The sequence below is a fragment of the Vigna umbellata genome, chromosome 1 (genome assembly GCF_029865625.1).
Source record: "Vigna umbellata cultivar VRB3 chromosome 1, Vumbellata_1.0, whole genome shotgun sequence".
In the NCBI taxonomy this organism is placed as follows: domain Eukaryota; kingdom Viridiplantae; phylum Streptophyta; class Magnoliopsida; order Fabales; family Fabaceae; genus Vigna; species Vigna umbellata.
In genome coordinates, this window is record NC_142165.1 from 98,761,200 (window position 1) to 98,769,596 (window position 8,397).

An 8,397-nucleotide genomic window follows, 5' to 3' on the forward strand; every position below is an offset into this window, starting at 1 on the left:
CTTAATTTGGTAGTAATATTAATTCCTTTTGTTAAGTACTGCCTACTTAGTTATGGAAACATTTATTTCCAAGGACAAAGAGAAAAGGGTCAACGTTCAGTAAGATTATGACTATGATGGTGGGGTTTAGAAAGTTTCTATGAGGTTTTAAGTCAACTTGTGGCCATTGTTTTACATTAAAAATATATACTTTTATTAGTTTCTTACGGTTTAGTTTCCAACTTATAACTTTTATGTAAAGTAATTGCTTAAAAGGTTATACTAACGTTATTATTAATTAGTTTATTACAATTATGAATAAATATTAAATTCATTTTTTTTAACATTAAAGAATAGAAACATTTTCAATTTTTACGAATCGTTAGTAAAAGTTGGAAGAAATGCTTACTGAAAACAATGAGTAATTGAAACATATCTCCTTCCTTATATCAAGTTGGTTTAATACTTTAGTCTCTACTTTTAGGGGTTTGATTCAAAGTAATCTTATTTTTTTAAAAAGTTTGGTAAAATCCCATATTTCGTTAAAAAATGTTGAATCTGATCCTTTCCGTTCACGCCGTTAAAAACATAACGATGCAAATGTCATTGTGCCATATCATAGGCATGTGGCACACGGTAATAGGTGGACTTAAATAATTTTTTAATTTTAAAAAAAAGTCCCTGCCACATCATCATCACCATCTCCAAACAAACCCTCATTTCTCTCCAAGAAACCCTAGCCGCTGCACCATCCAGCGCCGTCATCGCCATCCTCGCCAGTAGCTGTCCTCTCCAACACATCACACGCCACCACCAAAGCTATGCGACGCGAGAAATTAGGGTTTGTCTGAAGATGGTGATGATGACGTGACATTTGCACCGTTATGTTTTTAACGACGTGAGCGGAAAAGACCGGATTAAACATTTTTTAACGAAATATGAGGTCTTACTGAACTTTTTTAAAAGGTTGGATTACTTTGAATCAAATCCCTAAAAGTAGGAACCAAATTATGTATTAAACCTATGAAGTTTTATGGAGAAAACTTTTGAATAGAGTATACTATAGATACGATTGGTTTTTTCCAATAATATTTAGAGTTTCACATATTCAACGTATTTAATGAAATGTAAATTATAAAAATTAAGCTCAAAATCGAAGAAAGCCAAAAATTACCATAACTGTATATAATGTATGATCTAAGTTTTCTTATTTTATTTTTCCTAAAAGGGCAAATGTACGCACAGTTAAACTTTGACATGCAAAGGGAAACATATCCTCTTCTTCAAATAAATCTAAGTAGAGTTATACACATATTTTGATACTTCATTTTATATCAACATTACCTAGTAAAAATTCAAACGGATATAAATTAAGTATCTTATAAAGAATATATGTAAAATATTCAAGGAAGACAGCCTTATTATAACAATCATACTCAACTATTTTCCTATTTGTCTCCTTTCACAATTATTATTCATTATCGCAATCTCAATCTCAATAATTATAAAAGAGATTTTAATACCCAGATTATTGATGAGATATAAGATTCACATGATGTAAAGCTGGAAGAGATAATGGTTAGAATTTAAATTATATATATATATATATATATATATATATATATATATATATATATATATATATAATTTAAATATATTAGAATCATTAGTGAGTGGTTAAAATAATAAAGCGATCAATTAATACTAAATCTATAACTAAAGACATAATTATTATGAAAGATTATTGTGTATATATATCTTAAAATAATATTTTGATTTGGAATTAGAATTATCGAAATATGAAATACAACTAACAAGAGTTATAAAACGAAATATGATATCTATTTGTATATAAAAGACATTTATATTAGAATTTTGTTTTCTCTTTGTCTCATCAAGAGAGATAACAAAAGTGGTGTCTAAAACTCTATATTTTTGAAAGATCACATATCTACAGTTAATTTGATCATCCACATAATTTCTAATGGCAAAATATATTTTTACATTCATTTTCATCATGAATTAAATTATGAGTTCATTGAAGATTAATATACGATTATATTATAGATTATGAATCTTTATAGATAAAAACATGTAGTTAGACGCAATTATTATTTCTTAGGAACTTTATTATATATATAATTGTGCTATGCATTTTAGATCTATAAAGATAAAAATATATGATTAGACATAATTATTATTTTTAGAAATTTTCTTTAAGGGTAAGAGATATCGTGGGTTCAACTTTCTTCGTTAACAAAATAGGTGAATAAAAAAAATTCAAACTACAAAATGTGTAAAAGTTAATATGTATTGTATTTATACCACTTTGTTGTGGCCTTTTTACTTTGGGTATAGTGTGAGTCTAAATTGGAGAGTTGCTCCCTCCACCACCGCAACAACCACCTACACCTCTCCAAAAAAATTTTAATTATAAAACTATCCATTTTATTTTAACCTTTTACTTTTTTTACTTTTTTACTTGTTTATCAAAATCCTAAATCCCTACCTCATTTTCACTCATAGTGGCGCACCTCTACCCCCAAACTCTCACTTTCAAACTTTTCTCCTCCTCTTGATCCGTTTCGAATCCCTTTTCTCCTCCAGATTTGTTTCTTCTCAACCATTTTTCTCCATAGCAGTTTTCATTTCATTCATTCGTTCTTTCTTCTCCGTTTTGGTCTCCTAGTTGTGCGGTAGTGGTGCTTTGGTGGTGCTTCGTGTGTTAGCAAAATAATGAAGATGAAGTTTTGATGATGTCCAAATCAAGTCAAGATATATCAAGATTCAAGAAGATCTTTTGAAGATTTGTTTTGCTATTAAAAGCTTTTGTAATAATTGTAGTTTAATGTGTAAGACTTAGATTTTGATTCTTGTACTTCCATACTTTGTATTTGCTGTTCATAATAAAAAATGCACGGTTTTAATCGATTAAATCAAGTATTAATCGGTTAAAACGTTGCAGGTGCTGAAAACTCAACTAACATGAAAATAATCGATTAATACCTATTTTAATCGATTAGTTAATCGATTAATCCTAAAAATAATCAATTAAAGGTGATCGTTGGAGTTTGCTGACTTTTGAAAACTAGCCGTTGCACTCATTTTAATCGATTAACACTAATATTAATCGATTAAAAGCGTTAAATGGCCAGTTACGAAGAATGAAAGAGTATTTGCTTGAGTCTATAAATATACTCTCTTTATCCATCAACAACAACTCTTTCCTTGTGCTCTAGTACTCAGAAATCATTGAGACTTGTGTGTTCTTGTTCGGCTTGTGAAACTCATGTATGTGGAGCTGGTGAAGTGTTGCTACGGTGACAGAGGAAATAGTTGGTTCATCCTTGGTGTGTCTAAGGAGGTGTTTGGAAGAGGAAGTTCATCCTTCGTGAAGTATTCGGAAGAGGTGTTCATCCTTTGTGAAGACTCAAAGGAGGTGCAGGTTCATCTCTTGTGGTATCAAGAGAGGTGGTTTCTAAACTTTTACAAATTGTTTCTCTGTGATTGTAATTTGTAATTGTTTTGTGAGTAGTAAATTGTTTATCTTATTTTGAGATAAACGACTGGACGTAGGATTGGTAAGATCCGAACCAGGATAAAATCATCTGTGCAAATTTCTCTCAACCTTACTCTTGTTATTAATTTATATTATATGCTTAGTAAGTAAAACTGAGTAGAAATTAAAAGGCACACGTTCGTATTAAAAACCCTCTTGGTTTGTTATTCCACGCTAACCATTCCGCTGCAGCCGCTTTGTGTGTGCGTCTACTGTGTACATTTTTTCTTTGGTCCACAAGAGAGGTTGGTCATGATAAATATTTCATTTTAATTAATATGTATTGGAATATGTTTGGTTGTTGTATGTTTGGTTGTTGTCCTGTGCATTTTTTATGTTTGGTTGCTTGTGCGTCTTCTGTGTGTAGAGGAAGAAGATAACTGGCTAGGCTTCAACGAATGTGGCTATCCGTTTGGCCTTGAACGGATGTCGATATCCGTCTACGGATATTGACATCCGTTTAAGACTCCATCGAGTACTCACATCCGTTACAGTGATAGGCTTATATATTCAAAAAACCTGTGAAGAACGCGGACCACCTTCAACGACGAGACGAAGCTCTCCCACCCCTGCACCTTCTTTTTCTTGCATCACTCCAAAGCTTTTTTGCTATTTCCTCTAATCACTTGAGATCCTTCTTGCACCACGACAAATCAATGCTATCTCCAACCAAACACACCACAATATCCCTACGCTACACCATCATAGTTTCAATAAACAAAAATTAGAGGGAGAAAAATATCCAAAGGATTTCATTCAACGGAATCAATGGACTATTGTGGAAGTGCATTGATACAGTGGTGGAACCATTGACGAAAGTGGTTGGTTGTTAGGTAAAAAAATAAAAACAGAAATTAAATATTATTGAGGACAAAAAGGGAATAGGGAGGTGGAAGGAGTGATGCGTGGTGGTGGAGGAAACAACTCTCTCTAAATTGTTGTTGGCCCAATTCTTAAATGAGACATTAATGCCATAATCTTGATTAACAAAGTAGTTTTGCATAATTAGATGATTATCAGTTGCTAAGTGAGGTAATTTATAATTAGAGGGAAGTCGAAATGCTTTATCGTGTCATAGTTGTATTGTTCATAAAATAATAAAATGTAATAGAACTAAGTAAAGCAACATGTCATGAACAAATTGAACTGAAAGGAAGAAAAGTGATGGAAAGGATAAATAAGGATGTGGGTGAAGGTGGAAGATAGGAGATAAAAGGTAAAAGAAACTCTCTCATTAAAAAAAAATTGGAGAAGAAAAATTCATGCAGATTGTCCAATATAAAAAAAAAAAGAATACACCTATTATTTATGCAACATCTCCTTTGACAATGTTTGTTTCGTCCTTTTTTTTCTAATTTATTTTTATGTTTTCATCTCTTAATTTTTTTCTACAACATCTTTTGATAAAACCTAAATTAACACTTAAAATGGTACATATAAAATGAAAGATGTATAGGTAATATTAAATACTTTTAAAATATTATGTAATTACTTGAAGCATCAAGAATTTAGTGGTAGAACTAGTATCTTAAGAATGTAATAGAATTATGAGGCATTAATCACCATGATGTTGTGTTCTTACGACAGGAAGATTAATGAATAGACCCAATTTTGTAATATCGCATGTAGCATCCCTGTGGTACAAATTAAATGAAAACTAAAATAACATCAGATGGTGTTAGAGAGATAAATCCTAACTGCATTATGCTAAGTGAATTAATTTAGTATGTTGCAAAATTTTAGTAATCTTTCTTGGCCCTTGAAAAGGGACAATTTCCTTTATCCTTTTGTTCAGGGTGCCATGGATGGCCCTACTCCCTCACACCCACAAACCTTTAAGCTGTGAAAATAATAAATGCAATATTAAAACGCTTTCTAGCATTTCAAACGTACTGTATTCTTGTTAAAAATCGGAAAAAAGTAAAAGATGATAAACAAGTTATTTTAAATATATTTTTTCCTATTTTTATTTACTTTTATTCTATAGATTATGAGCCACTTGTTAAAATTATGTATTACAAAAATAAAAAATATCAAAAATAGAAATAGAAAATAGCTTTCTTATACGGTTCTGAAAAGTCGCCCTATCATTGTACTGGATTAATGGTTAGACAGATAGATTACTGACCAATACAGCTTTGAAAAAATATATATTATATATAGTTAACCCAATTTGACAAATCTAATCAAATTTAAAGCTTAATACATAATAAAATAATAACGATAAATGAAATAGTGAATAAAGTTTAAAAAATTGGAATTTGATAGCTCAAATTTAAGATATTATTTTGAAATAACTAATATTCAAAATAAAGTTTTAATATTAGCAAAGATCCATATATAAAAACTAAAAACAAATTAAGAGACACATATGCACACACTAAAAAGAATCGGACCAATTCAATCGTTTTTAGAGTGTTGCTCCCTCCACCACCATCAAATCCTCCCTACACCACCCCATACCTAATTTGTCCTTCCAATTTCGTCTCTAACAGATATCAACATCTGTTTCACCTTCAACGGATGTTGATATCCGTCAACGGATATGACCACCTAAAAACTAAAAAAAAAAAACGTAACGGAACGGATGTGACACATCCGTTTAACTAATAATAATATAAAAGTATTATAATAATTAATTAAATAATAATATATAAATTAAATTAATTATTATTATTTTACTAAATAAAATAAAACTAATTTATTTATAATTATATAATAAATTTTTTAAGAAATTAAATAATATTTATATATTAATTTAAAATATAATAAATTAAATAAACTAAAAAAAAACTTACAGATGTGACACATCGTTTATTTAATAACATAATTTTTTTATAATAATTAATTAAATAATAATATATAAATTAAATTAATAATAATTATTTTACTAAATAAAATAAAACTAATGTATATATAATTATATAATAATTTTTTTAAAAAAATAAATAATATTTATATACTAATTTAAAATATAATAAATTAATAAAAAAAATTTACCAATATGTTTATAATAAATAATTAAATAATAATATGTAAATTAAATTAATAATTATTATTTTATTAAATAAAATAAAACTAGATTGTATATAATTATATAATAAATTTTAAAAAAATTAAATAATATTTATATATTAATTTAAAATATAATAAATTAATATAAAAAAAAATTCAACGGATGTGCACATCATGTGGTACATCCGTTGAAGAAAAGAGGTGAGGTGTAAGATATTTTAAATATAAAAGATAGTTTTAGAATTTAAAAAAAATATGGTGGTGCAGAGAACAATGTGAAGTGGTATAGAGAGTAACCTTTCGTTTTTATTGATCTAGCCAGATTCAACTGAAACCCGTGACGGTTATTGCTTCCTACACCTCATCACATTTTTTCTTCCACCCATCAAAATTCCTTCCGAAAAATAAATTCGTAATATAGGAGCAGGTAATTGTTTTTTTTTTTCAGAAATTTTTTTTGGGAAGTGATAGGGTGCTGGAAGAATTTTGATATGGTGTAGGAAACAATTGCACGTAAATTGGGTCCCAGTTTGATAAGCCCAGTTTTTACAATTTTAATTTTAAACCCATTCCCAAAGACTTTCAAATTACCACATTTGGAAGCTTCTTACTCCACATTTTTTCTTCCTGCACTCCCAAATTTTCTTATATTTCTAAAAATACCCTTATCAACTTTTAGGCTTTGACTTTGACTAGGATTTAAAATCCTTGAACCCTTCAACATTGCCACTCCACCCCCATTTGTGTCTCATCATTCATCTGTATCTCCTTCCTCCTATTTGAGTCTCAACCTTCCTCTTCTCATTTTCTTTTGTCCAAGATCAATAAGAAAACATTTAAAAAGATTTCAAAATTTGAAAAAATTTAAAACCAAATTTCCAAATCTTGATTTCAAAATTTTCATGCAATTCAGAAAAATCTAAAACTAAATTTCAAAATTCAAAATTAGATTTTGAAATTCAAGAAATTCAAAAGCCAAAATTTAGAAATTTAGAAAAATCAGAATCAGATTTCGGAATCAGAATTTCAAAAATCCAAACCGGATTCTAAAATTTGAGAAAATCCAAAACCAAATTTAAAAATCCAAAAAATCTAAAACTAAATATGAAAACCTGAAAATTTTCAAAATTGAATTTCAAAATCCTAAAAACAAAATCAAATTTTGAAATCTGTAAAAATTCATAAACAAATTTCAAAATCAAAATTATAAAATTCAAGAACCAGATATTGAAATTTGAAAAATAAAATCCAAAAATGGATTTCAAAATAAAATAAAAAATCCAAAATCAAATTACGAAATCCTGAAATATATAGGATTGCATTTTGAAATCTAAGAAAATGTAGAACCATATTTTGAAATAGGAAAAAGTTCAGAACCAAAAATCCAAAGTCAGATTTCAAAATAAAAAAACTTCCAAAATCAAATTTTAAAATCCAAAAGATTCAGAACCCCGACTTCAAAATCCAAGTAGATCCAAAACTGAATTTCCGTATCAGAATTTTTGAAAATCCAGAAAAATTTAAAATCAAAAAAATCCAAAACCAAATTTCAAAATCCAAAAAAATCCAAAATTATATTTCAGAATCTGAAAAATCGAAAAACGAATTTCAAAATTTAGGAAACTTCATAATCAAATTTAATAAAAATATATGTATATAATCTGATAATGTAATAATGAACATCACAGTAAAATTTGGAGGTGGAGGAAGAATGCCCCCCAGATTTTACTTATCTCCAGGAAGGGTTACCATGTTCATGGACCAAAAATAAAAAGTGAACGATAGGCCTTCTCTGTTTAATTAATTAAGCAAACGATCTCAACCATTTATCAGAAAAAAAAGAG